Source organism: Scyliorhinus torazame, chromosome 9, assembly GCF_047496885.1.
Source record: "Scyliorhinus torazame isolate Kashiwa2021f chromosome 9, sScyTor2.1, whole genome shotgun sequence".
In the NCBI taxonomy this organism is placed as follows: domain Eukaryota; kingdom Metazoa; phylum Chordata; class Chondrichthyes; order Carcharhiniformes; family Scyliorhinidae; genus Scyliorhinus; species Scyliorhinus torazame.
Window position 1 is genome coordinate 85,871,537 of NC_092715.1, and position 17,016 is coordinate 85,888,552.

The window sequence follows — 17,016 nt, forward strand, 5'->3', positions numbered from 1 at the left end:
GATTGGATGTAAAGTCAACCCCAAGAAGGCCCAGATTTTGCAGGAAAAAGTGATTTACTTGGGTACAGTGATCACTCATGGTAAACGCGAGATCGAGCAAAAGAGAATTGACTCGATCGTCAAATTGACCCTTCCCCATAATGTCTCAGCCCTCCGGTCACTTCTACGACTAGTTGGCTACTGCAGAAACCATATCGACGGTTTTGCCACAAAAGCAGGCCTCCTATCCGAGATTCTCAAGAAACAGGCATCTTGGGAATGGCTTCCACAGCACACGGATGCCGTGGATGCTTTAAAAAGAGCCCTCAGCACAGCCCCCGCATTACAGGTCCCAGATCCACTTTCCCCGTATGCAATCGAAGTAGCAAGCACCGACCGAACCCTTTCGGCCGTGCTCCTCCAGGAACGACATGACCGATTAGGCCTTGTGGCATACGCCTCACGCGTGTTAGATCCTGTCGAGCAAGGATTTTCTGCCTGCGAAAGGCACCTGTTCGCAGTTTTTTGGGCAGTACAGTACTTCGCCTACATTCTCATCGAACACAGCCCAACACGGTTATTATTAGACGGTCGACTTAAAGATGGCACAGTCAGCCAAATCCGCGCAGCCCGTTGGACCCTTCTTTTACAGGGACGGGACATTACAGTTAAAAGAACCAAGACCCACACTTTCCTAGCAGACAATTTGCAATATGCAGGTACCCCACATGAGTGTGAGATCATCACCACAAAACTTAACACAGGCCCATTTATACCCAAGTCAGCTCCCAGGAAAGCAGGTAATACACCCCAGAGGCCCCTGCCCACAGACACGTGAGCACCCCTGAAAACTTATGTTGGTGGCTCCTCCACAGTTTTGAATGGAAAAAGGATCACTGGTTGCGGCATTTATGTAGAGTACGTGCAGGGAGATTGAAGAGATTTCATTAAAGTTGCCAGGACATCTAGGCTCGCAGGCAGCAGAACTGGCAGCCATAGCTTACATTGTTGATCACCGACTCGTTTCCGACCCCAGCAGACATATATTCGGACAGTTTATATGTCTGCAATAGTTTAACAGAATTCCTACCCTGTGGGAAACTAGAGGATTCGTTTCCGCAGACGGAAAGCCCCTACCCTCAGCCCCATGACTCCGACATATCCGAGAGACAGCTAAAGATAGGAAATATGGTATCATTGAGGTTCACAGTCATCACCGTTCTTCCCCCCCCAGCAACGTTAAAGCAGATGCCCTAGCGAAGGCAGGTTCCAGACATGGTTACTTTTGGAACCCCCCCACCCCGAGAGCACCCCAGTACACGCGGTTCAGGTCTCACAGATCAACATTCAGGATCTAGCGAAAGCCCAAAAGGAAGATGAAAAGCTCAGGGAAGTTTTAAAAGGAATCTTTCCAGCCCCGAACGATAAGTTTAAGAACGCAATAACCACACATGGCGGTGTGATTTTGAAAGACGGCATTTATGTAGTTCCCAGCCAGGACAGGAACCAGATTATTTGTCAGTTCTATGACAATCATGGACACCAAGGCATTGAACCCACCCTAACCCACCTCAGACCTCTCTGCTGGTGGCCTGATTTAAAAGCCGATGTAACCTATTACATTGAAAATTGCTTGATCTGTGCCCAGAACAATCCGGACAGATATGCAAGAAAGACTCAACTTAGTCACACCCGCCCCGTTAATGGCCCCTGGACGAATCTGCAGATAGATTACATAGGACCTACCCCCCTGCAGAAATGGTTTTAAGTATGTGTTGGTGGTCATCGACACCTTCACAAAATGGGTGGAAGCTTTTCCATCCAGAACAAATACGGCCAAAACAGCTAAAACCCTAACACAGCACATCTTCACAAGATGGGGCCACCCCCGCAGGATAGAGTCCAATCAAGGCTCCGATTTTACAGGACGAGGAATGAAAAACGTCCTGAAATGAAAATGAAATGAAAATCGCTTATTGTCACGAGTAGGCTTCAATGAAGTTACTGTGAAAAGCCCCTAGTCGCCACATTCAGGCGCCTGTTCGGGGAGGCTGGTACCAGCCTTCCCGTACCAGGAAAATTGTCCTCACAATTTTCAGAATTAGGCAGAAGTTTCACATAGCATACCACCCCCAGTCAAGCGGCATTGTGGAGAGGATGAACAGAACTCTAAAAGCCACTCTCAGGAAAATGGTACAACAGAACAACAGCACCTGGGATTCAGTTCTCCCATTTGCTTTAATGTTCTTATGAAACACGGTATCCACGTCCACAGGATACACCCCCAAAACCCTCATGACCGGACGCTCCATGAAAGGGACAGAGTATTTATTAGGACTGGATTTGGCCAGCCCCGCAGTCACCACCCTCACACATGTAAATGCTGTACAGCAGCTTATTGAGAACATAAAGGCAGCCCAGCTCGCAGCAGCTGTCAGACTTGGGACCAGGAGGAAACAAAGCAAGGCTTGGTTCGATAAAACGGTACACGCCACCGAGTTTGTAGTAGGGCAGCAAGTGATGCTTTCCCGATACAACCCCAGTTCATTCCTTTCCCCCAAGTTTTCCGGACCGTATTCCATTTCGGACAAAGTCAGCCCCTCGGTATACAAGATCACATATCCCAACGGCAAGTCTGCATTGTTTCACATAAACCAGCTTAAGGCTTATGGCTCGCAGAACAACCATGCACACCACATCTCGCTCGCAGCAGCGGAGGAGCACGCCCGACCCACGAATGACATATTCCTACCCTCCCCCTGCCAGTCCAGCCCGCCCTCAGCCACATCTTCAACTCCACCCCCAGAGACACGACTCCGCCTCTCCCTCCCTTCAACCAGCAGCGACAGTGACAGCGATAGCAATGACGACAGCCACAGCACACCACGTTATGATTACACCCCTGCACCAGGCCCCACTCCCAGCGAATCCGAGCATGATTCCAGTACCCTTCGAAATCGCGTACATCAAAGCCACCAGACCCACCGCCCGACGATTACGGATTAAAACCTAGTAGCTCCAACCTCGACACACGATTCTGGCATTGAGACAATTCGTTCAGGCTCATCCGGAATGATGAGATGGATCCCAATTCGCCAAGCAGCTTTAGCCAAACTACTCTAGTCAAAAGTATGGCAGCCGGGAGAAGATGATGACATAGAGTCTGACTCCCACCAAATGAATCCCTTTGCGACCCTGTTCGCTAGTGAGCAATGAGGTGTCCACATGATGGTAAAAAGGAACCGATGGAGAGATACGGTATCCTTTCTGATGGAACCTGCACCATGTTTGTAATGTATGTTTGTTCGTTTAATGTACATGTTAGAGGCTTCCGGTTGCGGCTATGCAGAGCTAAGTCGCACGTTCGGCAGCTCCCGCTTGGAACGGACTTCTGGGCTCTTTTCAGGGCCCCCAACGGCATTTTTGCGACAGTTCCCAGTGTGGGAAGAAGACTGCAACATTCCACCGACAATGTATGGCTTGGACCAGGAGCGGGGCGACTAAAAATGTGGTGGTGAAGCCAAAGAAAGTGTGAGGGAAGAAGAGCAAGATGGCGGCGGGCGGGGACCAGGCAGCGTGGATGCAGTGGGCGCAGGAGCAGCAGGAGGTTATCCAGCGCTGCTTCAGAGAGCTCAAAGCGGACCTGCTGGAGCCGATGAAGGCTTCTATTGATAAGCTGCTGGAGACCAGACAGCCCAGGGGGTGTCGATTTGCGAGGTCCGACAAAAGATCTCAGATAACGAGGACGAGATCTTGGGCCTAGCGGTTAAGGTGGAGGCGCACAAGGCGCTCCACAAGAAATGGAAGGACCGGTTCGAGAAGGTGGAGAATCGGTCAAGGCGGAAGAATCTGCGGATCCTGGGCCTCCTGGAGGGGCTGGAGGGGTTGGACATGGGGGCCTATATGGTCACCATGTTAAACTCGCTGATAGGAGCGGGGTCCTTCCAGGGGCCCCTGGAGCTGGAAGGGGCCCATAGAGTGTTGGCGAGGAGGCCCAAGGCTAACGAGCCTCCGCGGGCGGTGCTGGTGCGGTTTCATCGGTTCACTGATCGGGAGTGCGTACTCAGGTGGGCCAAGAAAGAGAGGAGCAGCAGGTGGGAGAACGTGGAGGTTCGAATATATCAGGACTGGAGCGTGGAGGTGGCGAAGAAGAGGGCCAGGTTCAACTGGGCGAAGGCGGTGCTGCACAGGAAGGGGGTGACGTTTGGCATGCTGCAGCCGGTGTGTCTGTGGGTCACCTACAAGGACCGGCACCATTATTTTGAATCCCCGGAGGTGTAGGCCTTTGTTCAGGCCGAGAAGCTGGACACAAACTAAGAGTCGGGCTGGGGGGGGTCGGCGTGGGGATGGTCGGGGATTATTCTTGTTGTGTTACATTTTGAGGCGAGGTTCTTTGTTCTTGTTTATTTTTAGTTCGGTGTGGGTGGTTAGGGTGGATTGTGCACTGTTTTGGTTGGGTCTGTCGGGTGGGTTCTTGGAGGGGGGCAGGTAAACGGAGTAGGGGGTGGATGGCTGGTAGGGGGGATGGGGCCCCCGCGGGGGAGGGGGAGGCCCGAGTCGGGGGTGATGGGACTGGGCCTGGAAAAGGAGCTGCGCCAGAGGCGAGGACGGGCAGGTGGAAAGCGCGGGCTTTTTCCCGCGCTGAAGGGTGGAGGGGGCAGGGAAGCGCATTTTTTTTCCTGCGCTTGGGATGGAAGGGGGAGGCAGAGAGCCTGCTGGTGAGTAATGGAGGGGGAGGGGAAGTTCCACAATGGGAGGAGTCAAAGGAGAGGCGGGACCTGCCGGGGTCAGCAGGAATCAGCTGACTTGCGGGAGTGCAATGGGGAGAGCAATGCAGCTAGGAGGGGTCCTAGCTGGGGATGGGGTGGGGGGGGGGGGGGGGGAGAACCGGGTTGCTGCTGGTATGGTCAAGGGGGAGCTGGAGCGAGTAGAGGGGGTTGGGACGGGGGTCTGCCGCCGTGGGGAACGGGCCGGGCGTGGGGCGCGTGGCTGGCTGAGGAGGGGTTATGGCTAGTCGGGGAGGGTAGCCCCCTGATCCGGCTGATAACCTGGAACATAAGGGGACTGAACGGGCCGGTTAAGCGGGCCCGGGTGTTCGCGCACCTGAAGGGGCTGAAGGCGGATGTGGTCATGCTCCAGGAGACACACCTGAAGGTGGCAGACCAGCTAAGATTGAGGAAGGGGTGGGTAGGACAGGTGTTTCATTCGGGGCTGGATGCCAAAAATCGGGGGTGGCGATGTTGGTGGGAAAGAGGGTGTCATTCAAGGCGTCGAGCATTGTGACAGACAATGGCGGCAGGTACGTAATGGTAAGTGGTAAGCTGCAAGGGGAGAGGGTGGTGCTGGTCAACGTGTTCGCCCCGAACTGGGATCATGCGGGTTTTATGCGGCGCATGTTGGGTCAGATCCCGAACTTGGAAGTGGGGGGCCTGATAATGGGGGGAACTTTAACATGGTGTTGGATCCGGTACTGGATCGCTCCAGGTCTAGGATGGGTAGGAAGCCGGCAGCGGCTAAAGTGCTGAGGGGGTTTATGGACCAGATGAGAGGGGTGGACCCTTGGAGATTTGCAAGGCTAGGGAATTTTCATTCTTCTCGCACGTTCATGAGGCCTATTCCCGGATCGACTTTTTTGTTATGAACAGGGCGCTGGTTGCGAGAGTAGAGGATACCGAGTACTCGGCGATAGCCATTTCAGATCACGCCCCGCATTGGGTAGACCTAGAGCTGGGGGAGGAGAGGGACCAACGCCCATTGTGGTGCTTGGAGGTGGGGCTGTTGGCGGACAAGGAGGTGAGCGAGCGGCTCCGAGGAAGCATAGAGAGATACCTGGAGGTCAACGATAACGGGGAGGTCCGAGTGGGGATGGTCTGGGAGGCGCCGAAGGCGGTGGTTAGAGGAGAGCTGATCTATATTAGGGCCCACAAGGAGAGGAGAGAGCAGAGGGAGAGGGAGAGGCTGGTGGGGGAGATGGTGAAGGTAGACAGGAAGTACGCAGGTGTGCCGGAGAAGGGACTGTTGAGGGAGAGGCGTAGCCTCCAGGCTGAATTCGACCTGTTGACCACCAGGAAGGCGGAGGCGCAGTGGAGGAAGGCCCAGGGGGCGATTTATGAATATGGGGAAAAGGCAAGTCGGATGCTGGCGCATCAGCTTCGGAAGTGGGACGCAGCTAGGGAGATCGGGGGAGTTAAGGATAGGGGAGGGAGTGGTGGTGCGGACTGGGGTTGGCATCAATGGCGTCTTCAGGGACTTTTATGAGGAACTGTATTGGTCCGAGCCCCCACTGGAGGTGGGAGGGATGGGCCGCTTTCTGGACCAACTGAGGTTCCCGAAGGTGGAGGAGGGACTGGTGGCGGGATTAGGGGCCCCGATTGGGCTGAAGGAGCTGGCCAAAGGGATAGGGAGCATGCAGGGAAGGCACCGGGGATAGATGGTTTCCCGGTCGAATTTTACAAAAAGATATGTGGACTTGTAGGGGCGCGTGGCTGGTTAGGACCTTCAATGAGGCAAGGGAGGGGGGGACTTTGCCCCCGACGATATCCCAGGCACTGATCTCCTTGATCCTGAAGCAGGAGGTCTGAGTACTTTCAGTTGCATCGAGGGACGAGGCAGGGGTGTCCCCTGTTCCCCCTGCTCTTCGCACTGGCGTTTGAACTCCTGGCTATGGCACTGAGGGAGTCGAGGAACTGGAGCGGGCTGGTGCGGGATGGGGAGGAGCATCGGGTGTCACTCTATGCGGGTGCAGTCAGTCAAGATGACGGTGCTCCCAAGGTTTTTGTTCGTGTTCCAGTGCCTCCCCATTCTTATCCCAAAGGCCTTCTTTAGGCTGGTCAACAGGAGCATAACGGGGTTTGTGTGGGCGCGAGGGTGAGAAGGGTGTTCCTGGAGCGGAGTAGGGATGGGGGGGCTGGCGCTGCCCAACCTCTGTGGGTACTACTGGGCTGCCAATGCGGCGATGGTGCGCAAATAGGTGGTGGAGGGGGACGGGGCGGCATGGAAGAGGCTGGAGACAGCGTCTTGTGAGGGTACAAGTCTGGAGGCGCTGGAAACGGCGCCGCTGCCGCTCCCTCCAATGAGGTATACCATGAGCCCGGTGGTGGCGGCTACCCTCAAAATTTGGGGGCAATGGAGGTGGCACAGGGGGGAAGTGGGGGCCTCGGTGTGGACCCCGATACGGGGGAATCACCGATGTGGCCCAGGGAGAATAGATGGAGGGTTTTCGGGCTGGCACAGGGCAGGGATAAGAAGGTTGGGGGACCGGTTTGTGGACGGGAAGTTTGCGAGCCTGTGTGAGCTGGAAGAGAAGTACGGGCTCACCCCGGGAAACACCTTTAGGTATCTACAGGTAAGGGTGTTTGCCAGGCGGCAAGTGGTGGAATTCCCGCTGCTGCCACCATACACGGTACAGGACAGGGTGCTCTTGGGGGTGTGGGTTGGTGAGGGGAAGATTTCGGCAACATACCAGGTGATGAGGAGGAGGAGGCCTCAGTGGAGGAGCTGAAAGGTAAGTGGGAGGAGGAGTTGGGGGAGGAGATCGAGGAGGGGACGTGGGCAGATGCCCTAGGGAGAATGAACTCTTCCTCTTCGTGTGCGAGGCTCAGCCTCATACAGTTTAAGGTGCTGCACAGGGCACACATGACCGGGACAAGGATGAGCCGGTTTTTTGGGGGTGAGGACAGGTGTGTTAGGTGCTCAGGGAGCCCAGCAAACCACACCCATATGTTCTGGGCATGCCCAGTGCTGGAGGAAGTTTGGAAGGGCGTAGCGAGGACAGTGTCGAGGGTGGTAGGATCCAGGGTCAAACCGGGCTAGGGGCTCGCAATATTTGGGGTTGCAGAGGAGCCGGGAGTGCAGGAGGCGAAAGAGGACGGTATTCTTGCATTTGCGTCCCTGGTAGCCCGGCGAAGGATTCTTCTTCAGTGGAAGGATGCGAGGCCCCCAAGCGTGGAATCCTGGATCAACGATATGGCGGGGTTTATTAAATTGGAGAGGGTGAAATTTGCCTCAAGGAGATCAGTGCAAGGGTTTTTAAGGCGGTGGCAACCGTTCTTAGACTTCCTGGCAGAACGGTAGACAATGGTCAGCAGCAGCACCAACCCGAGGTGGAGGGGGGGTGGTGGGTTCTATTTTATTTTTGTTTGACTATACTGGGTGATCTGAGGGAGTGTATACATTTGCTATGTTTGCTATGTGTTTCGGCGGGTGTTAATTTATTATTTATGTATAGGGGGAGGGGGGGCACTGGGTTGTTTTGTTTTTAATTCTGTTGGGTTCATTTTACATTTTGTTGTTGATATTTTGTGAAAACTTTAATAAAAAATTTTTTTTTTTAAATAATGTTAAATGTTGAATTTACAATTTTTCATGGCCCCACACCACCACTCTTTTGACGCCCACTGGCAGTTAATGGACCAAGTTTGTCAATCGTTCAGAGGAACTAGTTTGTCGGCAGACACCAATCATAACTACTCTCCTGATTTGAAGGTAATCACGAGAGGCAGCCCCCACGATGACCACATTCTGACCCGTTCTTGCCGGTCGCTCAGGCAGTGGAGAAACGGCACTGGTCCCCACCCTGCCCGAGGACCCCCTCTGGTCAGCTACGCTCGCGTAGAGCACAAACGGCACTGATCACCGTCCTACCCGGGGATTCCACCCATTGTTACCATACGCACCCCATTTTGGCACTTTCAGTTCGTAATTCTTTTATTTGTTTCTGGCGACCCTTAGGTTCCTTCCGTATGCTATTTACATCCTCAAACACTAGGATGGTAGACGCACAGGCTGCGAGATGGCTCGCACTGTGTCAGTATTTTTCTCGGATGTCTTGTCCAAATATTCGGTTTAAAAAAGGAAAAATTAGGGAGTCACAGATGGTGACCAATTATAATGGGTAATTGGCAACAAAGGACAGACAGACACACACACGAGATCTTAAGCAAGATAATAACAGATATTATGCTCGTGTCCATAGAACTCCGGAACCTCAGGAACCCCAGAGGAAGAAAAAGAAGAAGACCGACAAAAGGAAAGATGAAGACAACCTTCATGTTTTTCACCTGGGTCTTAGCGGGATCCCTTCAGTTGCGCACAGATGCTACACCCCCGGACCCATACTACACAGGCCGTGAATGATTCCCACCCCTGCCATACACTGTACCCCGAGATAGTTAACCTCGAGATAGTTAACCCCGAGATAGTTACCCACACTCCGATCTGGTGTGACAAGTTTATCACCTGGTATTCACTATCTTACATAGTAGAAGCACTCTTAGTACTGGCAATACTCTGCAGTGTTATGCAGACACTTAGACTCAGGAAATGGCGAAGGAGAACCTCCCGCTCTCGCACCCCGGTATACACGTTTAAGTCCCCTATTTTCCAACAAACCCCCCCCCCCAACCCCTTTAAGTGAATTAAAGTGCATCCTTTTTTCTTTGTGTGTGTTTTGTTCGTTCAATAAAGAAATGTAAACCTCTGTGCTTGACTGCCAAGCCAGAGAAACTTGTGTTGCTGCTATTTGTACAGTTTAAAGTGTTGTAGATTATTTTTGATTGTTTGAGTGAGGATAGTTTATTTAGGATAGTTAAGAGGTTCCAGTTGTTTTATTTTGTAATGCATGCCTGAATATCATAGCGCCCCATCGAGTTTTATAATGATGTATGTATGTAAAATGATTTTAGGTAAAAATTGCGATTCATAGGATAGGGCAGTGTAGAGTCCGTAAAGTGCTTATGGGTGCCCAGTTTGGTCAGAGAACGAAGACGACGCGGTAATGTGATCCTTCACGCTTCACGTTGAGGATCACAAGGAGGGTGTGTAGCCATCTGGGATGGACACTTCCCGATTACAAAATTAACACTTTGCAAAGATTGCAGGGAAAATGGACAATGCTGAGAAAACAAGCAGGTTCAGAGCTTGTCTGAATATTGCAGCCGCAGCTCCCAGAGAAGATCAAAACTGTAGGCCTATTAGCATATTGATGGCCCACCTCCGGGAACAAAAGAGTAACATTTGAGTAACCGATACTAAGGCAGACACCCCGGCGCCAGAGGAGACCGAAACAAAGCAGGCCAACGGCCACCTGGGACACGCCCAGCCATCAGGGCACCCACCCCTTTATTGGACGAGATCAATATGAATGATCAAGAAATGGCCCAATTGATTGGGGCCAAGTTCAAGGCCCCCCAAAAGAGCGCGAAACCCCTTTGGGTATAAGAAGGAGCCCCCAAGAAAGAATTGTTCTCTTGGACCCAGCTCTCACCGAGGAGAGACCTGTCCACCAGCTGCACCAGAAGCAAGTAAGTCCAAGGTCAACGCACGCTACCAGACAGATGACCTTAGCTGTTCCCCTTTACCAGTTCGACCCCAGCAGCCTCAGAACCGAACAACGGCCATTGTTCCTCTGACTGAGTGGGCGCCCGAAGCTAAGTATAGGCTTTAGCAGTAGTGATAGTTTAGTCTGTAGAGTTACGTGCATGAGTATATTTAACTGTGCGTGTAAATAAATAAGCATTGACTTTGAACTAACTGGTGTATCGAGTCTTTGATCAGTATTCGGTTTGAACCTTGTGGCGGTATCGAAAGATACCTGGCGACTCTAGAGCAAACGTAATTAAAATTAAGGAAGGCGACCGTATTAACCGCCATATTCAGAGCCAACCAAAGAGAGCAACATTTACCTTGCAGATCTGCAGAATCTTTCTGTAGTCTAGAGCAATGCTGTATCTTTAAAATCTTCCTCTTCAAGGACAGCAATTGTGTGACTGGATGAATCCCAGTGGAGGTGGAAGTATGGAATTGCAATCCATTTTTGAAGATTAAATGTGGGTACAGCTTTAAAAGATTACAGGCTTCCAACATGGTGTCACCGGTTACTCCTGAACAAAGGATCTTCCTGTAGTTGCTGGTTTTTGACAGGTTTTTCAAAATGGTGGCAGTCCGCTTGTGCCTTACAAAGATGGGGCTGCAATGGTGGCAGTGTTCGGCCGGCTGTTTCTGAACCTGGACAGCGACAAGATACCAGGAACGGATAAAATAATTATTAATGATTATTTTCTTGCCAGACTCAGGAGCTATGCTCCAAGATTATGAGTCTGGAATCGGGTTTAGCGATGAGTTGGTTTCAAATGTTGCTTCTAACTGGACGACTTAAAAGGGGTTTCTAGCTTGCCTGGAATTTAAATTTTTTTATCTCACCCTTGCAGGCTATGAATGCTGTTTACTGAAACTGGATTTCCAAGGAGGATGCAATGGAATCTTCCGCTGGAGTAAAATTTCTACCTTTCTTGTCTGCTCTAAAACTCCTGTCTCCGGAGCTTTTCCTTTTGATGAGTTTTTTCAGTGTCTGTAATTTCAGTTGGGGGTTAGGTTCAATGCAGAATCTTTGGAAGATGCCCTTTTTCTTAGTTTCTCGGCATTCTTGTGAGGATGGAGATTTCAATCCCAAGGCAGCCACCATGAAGAATCCTGTTTCGGACACCGTGAAGTAGGCTTCCAGTCTGGAATAAGCTAACAGTAAATCTTTATTAACAACTCATAACTGTGCACATGTTTCCAGTGGAAAATACAGGTATGGAGCTGACCACATTCTAGGTCTTAACTCAACTGTGACCATCTCTCGACTAATCCTGGCTCAGGGTCAGGTGTCTTCTTGTGGGTAATACTGTATTTAATCCCACCTTAACCAGTTATTTACCAGATCCTCCTACGACAGCAATAATTGTGCTTCTGGTATCTTTGATACCTTGCAACCTAATTTACTGCTAATTTATTAGTCATAGGTTGTATGCATGCTGCCCAAGATATTGCATGAAAATAAAGAATGTTTTGAACACTGTTTGGCTTTGTTTTCTAAGACTGGAAAGCTTTGGTTTTGAGTACAGATGTATCTAGCTTCTTGTAGCAGACTACTTGCTTTGGCTGTAAATACTAATTAGGAGAGAGTACCTCGAGTTTATTTGGCTGATACCAAATAAGACTTATGTGTGTAAATTTATGGAGCTAAATTTGAAATCCCATTGCCCATGAGCTAGCTCGAGGAGATATGGCTGCGTAGCAAATTCTGCACAATGTCTGAGAGTCAGAGAGCATTGGAGGAGGAGAGCTCCAACAAGGGGCACCTAGCTGTGCAGTACATCATCCTCAAAGCACTTTCTTCATATCTCAAGGCTCGAATTGGCTGTTTTAGTAGAGAAGCTTTGAAGGAGTTTGTGTCTTTTCCGAGCACAAAACTTTGCATTTCATTCAACAATTATCTCTGCACTCACTATTACAGTCAAGATCACAAAGTACTACATTTCTATGTCAGTGGAGCTTTTTAGGGGGGCACTGATGACCTATAAACTCTTATACTCTGTCCATGAGTGCATCCAGCAAACAATGGATCTGTTGTTTTGCAGGCAATATAAGTTTCCTTACTGATACCATCAGGATCAAGCATGGGTGCTGTCTTTTTCACAGGCGTGTAAATTATCTGGACTCTAGAAGTAAATGGGACAGTGTCATTCTTTGTTCCCATGGACAGCAGTGCCCCTTCATGCCTAGAAAGGGTAGTTGTCCAAGGTTCAGCTTGTGTGCCACCACTACCACACAATAATGCAAACAAATGGCAGCTTATCAGGCAAGATACCGTTATTCTCAGACAATCTTCTGTGAAGAAAAGAAAGACCAATTTATGTAATGCCATTAATGACCTCAATGTTCATAAGTACTTCAGCAACAATTAAACACTTTAGACTGAGACATTTGTAATATAGGAAAGAGGTCTGCTCTTCTTTGAAGAAGAATAGTCAAAGGAGTGGTTGCTTGTGGACCCTGCCTACTGTTTCCACAGCTGAATACATCACGGAGGACATCTTTCAATGCAGCTGAGTAATGTTATAAAGAAGCTTATACATTTACGAGTAACTGTAAAGACCATAAAAGGACATAAAAACAAAAGTACAGATGCTTGGACTATTCAAATTAATATAAAACATAAATTGGGTAAGGATATCCAGGGTAATTTTGACATGTTGTGCAATACTGAACCACAGGAGACCACACTGACTTTAACCATCGTGAGGCTATTATCATTAAAACATAGACCATCCTGATCAATGCTTTCCATGAAGGCAACTCACCACCAATTTTTCAAGGGCAATTAGGGATGGGTAATGAATGCTGGCCTAGCCAGCAAAGCCCACGTCCCGTGAATGAATAAAAATAAATGATACCTACAGGCGAGAAAGAATCAGACCAGAAGCTTAAACTGTTTACACTCCAAGTGTGGATCCAGGATCATAGCTGAAAATTTAATTTGTGCTCCACATCAGTTGGTACGATGTGTTAATTATTGTAGAATGATGTTATTTTATTTTGACTAAAATTACTTAAGACCTTTGTAACATAAGCACAGGTTCAACACATATTGACATCAATCTTCACTATTTGTGGCTTAACATCCTGGTGCACCTAATGGGAAGCTAGACAAGTAAAGGTAATGTTGATGGTCTCATATGGCCATTGCTTTCCCCTTTGAGTGGGGAGAGCTGACTGGTGGTGATTTAACCTGAGGATCACCTCAGGCAGGGCTTTCATGAATAACCTCAGCCGGTATGGGGATTGAACTTGCGCTGTTGGCCTTGCTCTGCATCACAAACCAGCTGTCTCATCAAGTAAGCTGAGGCAAGTACATGAAGGAGAAAGGAACAGGAAATTACAGGTTGTGGTAAACCACTATGTTCCTATATTAAGGGTTGTATGGTAGAACCTGCACTACAGGTTCACCTGGCCCCCTGTATGCTAGCTCCGCCCAGGAGCCGGGTTATAAATATGCGTGGCCTTCAGCTAGCAGCCATTTCGTCAGCTGCTGTAGGAGGCCACACTTCAGATACTAATAAAGCCTCAGTTTGAATTTAACTTCGTCTCCAGCCAAATTGATCGTGCCTCAATTTATTAGTATCTGAAGTGTGGCCTCCTACAGCAGCTGACGAAAATCGCATCCACCAGCATGAAAGTCAACGGCCACGTGATCTCCTGCCTACTGGACTCTGGGAGCACCGAGAGCTTTGTACATCCAAATATGGTAAGGCGCTGCTCCCTTAAGGTACACCCTACCAATCAAAGTATCTCCCTGGCTTCCGGATGCCATCGCGTAGCGATCCGGGGGTACTGCACGGTCATGCTCACAGTCCAAGGCATAGAGTTCCACGGTTTTCGCCTCCACGTCCTCCCTAACCTCTGCTCTGCACTTATCCTTGGCCTGGATTTTCAGTGCAACCTCCAGAGCCTGACCCTTAAATTTGGCGGACCCTTACCACCCCTCACTGTGTGCGGCCTCGCGACCCTAAAGGTCGATCGTCCTTCCCTCTTTCCCAATCTAACTCCAGATTGCAAACCCGTCGCCACCAGGAGCAGACGGTACAGCACCCAGGATAAGGCCTTCATCAAGTCCGAGGTCCAGCGGTTGCTTCAGGAGGGAGTCATCGAGGCCAGCAACAGCCCCTGGAGAGCTCAAGTGGTAGTGATTAAGTCTGGGGAGAAAAATCGAATGGTCGTGGACTACAGCCAGACCATCAACAGGTGCACGCAGCTCAACGCGTACCCCCTCCTACGCATATCTGACATGGTTAACCAGATTGCACAGTCCCGGGTCTTCTCAACGGTGGACCTGAAATCCGCTTACCACCAGCTCCCCATCCGTAAATCGGACTGGTCATACACCGCCTTCGAGGCAGACGGCCGGCTATATCACTTCCTTAGGGTCCCCTTCGGCGTCACCAATGGGGTTTCGATCTTCCAAAGGGAGATGGACCGAATGGTCGACTGGTACGGCTTGCGGGCCACATTTCTGTACCTAGACAATGTGACCATCTGCAGCCATGATCAGCAGGACCACGGCGCCAACCTCGCTGAATTTCTCCACACCGCCACTCTCCTCAACCTCACGTACAACAAGGAGAAGTGTGTGTTCCATACAAACCACTTAGCCATCCTCGGCTATGTGGTCCAGAACTCTGTTCTGGGGCCCGATCCCGACTGCATGCGCCCCTCATGGAGCTTCCCCTCCCCCACTGCCCCAAGGCCCTCAAACGCTGCCTGGGATTCTTCTCGTATTACGCTCAGTGGGTCCAAAACTATGCGGACAAGGCTCGTCCACTCATTTCCCCCTGACGGCAGAAGCCCAACAGGCCTTCGCCCGGATCAGAGCTGATATTGCCAAGGCCACAATGAACGCTGTGGATGAAACGCTTCCTTTCCAAGTAGAAAGTGGCGCATCGGACGTCGCCCTTGCTGCCACCCTCAACCAGGCAGGCAGGCATTCCTTTCCCGCACCCTCCATGCCTCTGAAATTCGGCACTCATCCGTCGAAAAGGAGGCCCAAGCTATCATTGAGGTTGTGCGACATTGGAGGCATTACCTGGCCGGCAGGAGATTCACACTCCTCATTGACCAACGGTCGGTAGCCTTCATGTTCAACAACATGCAGCGGGGCAAGATCAAAAATGACAAAATCTTGCGGTGGAGAATCGAGCTCTCCGCCTATAACTACGAGATTAAGTATCGCCCTGGCAAACTCAACGAGCCCCCAGGCGCCCTATCCTGAGGTACATGTGCCAGCACACAGGTAGACCGACTCCGGACCCTGCACGACAGCCTTGGTTACCCAGGGGTCACTCGGTTGTACCACTTCATTAAGGCACAAAATTTGCCCTACTCCGTCGAGGAAGTAAGGACGATCACCAAAATGTGATGAACGGTTACTGTAACACTGTACCCTTGTCATCATGTAAGGTGATGTCCCCTTTAAGACCGGGCTTGGAACCCTGGGGAACTCCGCCTCAGGCTCCGCCCATCTGGGAGCCGTATATAAGGGGCCGCCTTGTGGGCAGTGCAGCATTTAGCACACGTCTCGGCACTAGTTTAGTTCATTCAAACCTGCTTTACTGTTTACACTCAAAGCGTCGTTATTGAGGGTACCACACAAGGATTGCAAGGTCTGTGCGGAGTGCAAACCGCACGTCTACCGGCCGGACCGCGCGCACCTGGTGAAGGCCTCCCACCCCTTTGAACGCCTCAGCATGGATTTCAAAGGCCCCCTCCCCTTCTCCGACCGACACACGTATTTCCTCAGTGTGATCGATGAATACTCCCATTTTCCGGGACAGCCGCCAGGATACCGTCTCCCTCAGGGACCTGGCACTAGCAGGTTCCGCCCCCACACCATCCCGTCGCCCCCGGTGCCACCCTCCCCTCCCCCGCCGCCCCCATCACCCCCCCCCCTAGTACCGTCTGTCCTTCCCCCTGCCCACCCCCGTTAATGAAGAGGATTTTGGCACACTCCTGGAGTCAACTTCGATCACGACAGCACCAACATCGCCGGTTACACTTCGTCGATCCCAGAGGACGATCAAGGCGCTGGACCGGCTGAACCTCTGACCAGCCCACCGGATGACCAGAGACATTTTTTTTTCACTGTTCTGTAAATATTAAAGATTGCGAATTGCATATAGCACCACCCGCGCCGGACTCAATTTTAACAGGGGGTGAATGTGGTAAACCATGTGTTCCTATATTAAGGGTTGTACGGTAGAACCTGCACTACAGGTTCACCTGGGTCCCTGCATGCTAGCTCCGCCCAGGAGCCGGGTTATGAATATGTTTGGCCTTCAGCGAGCAGCCATTTCGTCAGCTGCTGTAGGAGGCCACACTTCAGATACTAATAAAGCCTCAGTTTGAATTCAACTTCGTCTCCAGTAAATTGATCACAGGTTAGGAGGAGGCGACTACAAAGCCTGGACACTGGTACTGGCCAATGGGCTAATGACCTGTTCCTGTAAAAGGTCGTGAAAGTCAAAAAATTAGTATATAATTTAAACTTTTCCAAACAACCAGCCTACAAGGCTTGCAGCTCATTAAATCAGTGAAAGCTTAATTCACATAACAGGGGATTCAACCCATACTCACCTGATTACTTAGTTCAGGGTTGGTCAACTGTGGGCGCGCGTGCGCAGTGAGCGCGGTGCATGCGTGTATTTGTAGTTCGGTCCTCGC

At 50.8% G+C, this 17,016-nt stretch overlaps 1 long non-coding RNA gene across 2 annotated transcripts in view; it reads left to right on the top strand.

The window, feature by feature from the left end:
* LOC140429357 (uncharacterized) overlaps positions 1–11,796 on the top strand; it is a 124,891-nt gene extending 113,095 nt beyond the window's left edge. The window contains exon 3 of one of the 2 annotated variants that reach the window (XR_011949054.1): positions 11,187–11,796. This is a non-coding gene — a long non-coding RNA (uncharacterized lncRNA). The remainder of the gene's footprint in view (positions 1–11,186) is intronic. The other variant, XR_011949053.1, reaches the window with a different exon arrangement.
* Positions 11,797–17,016: the final 5,220 nt, after the last annotated feature.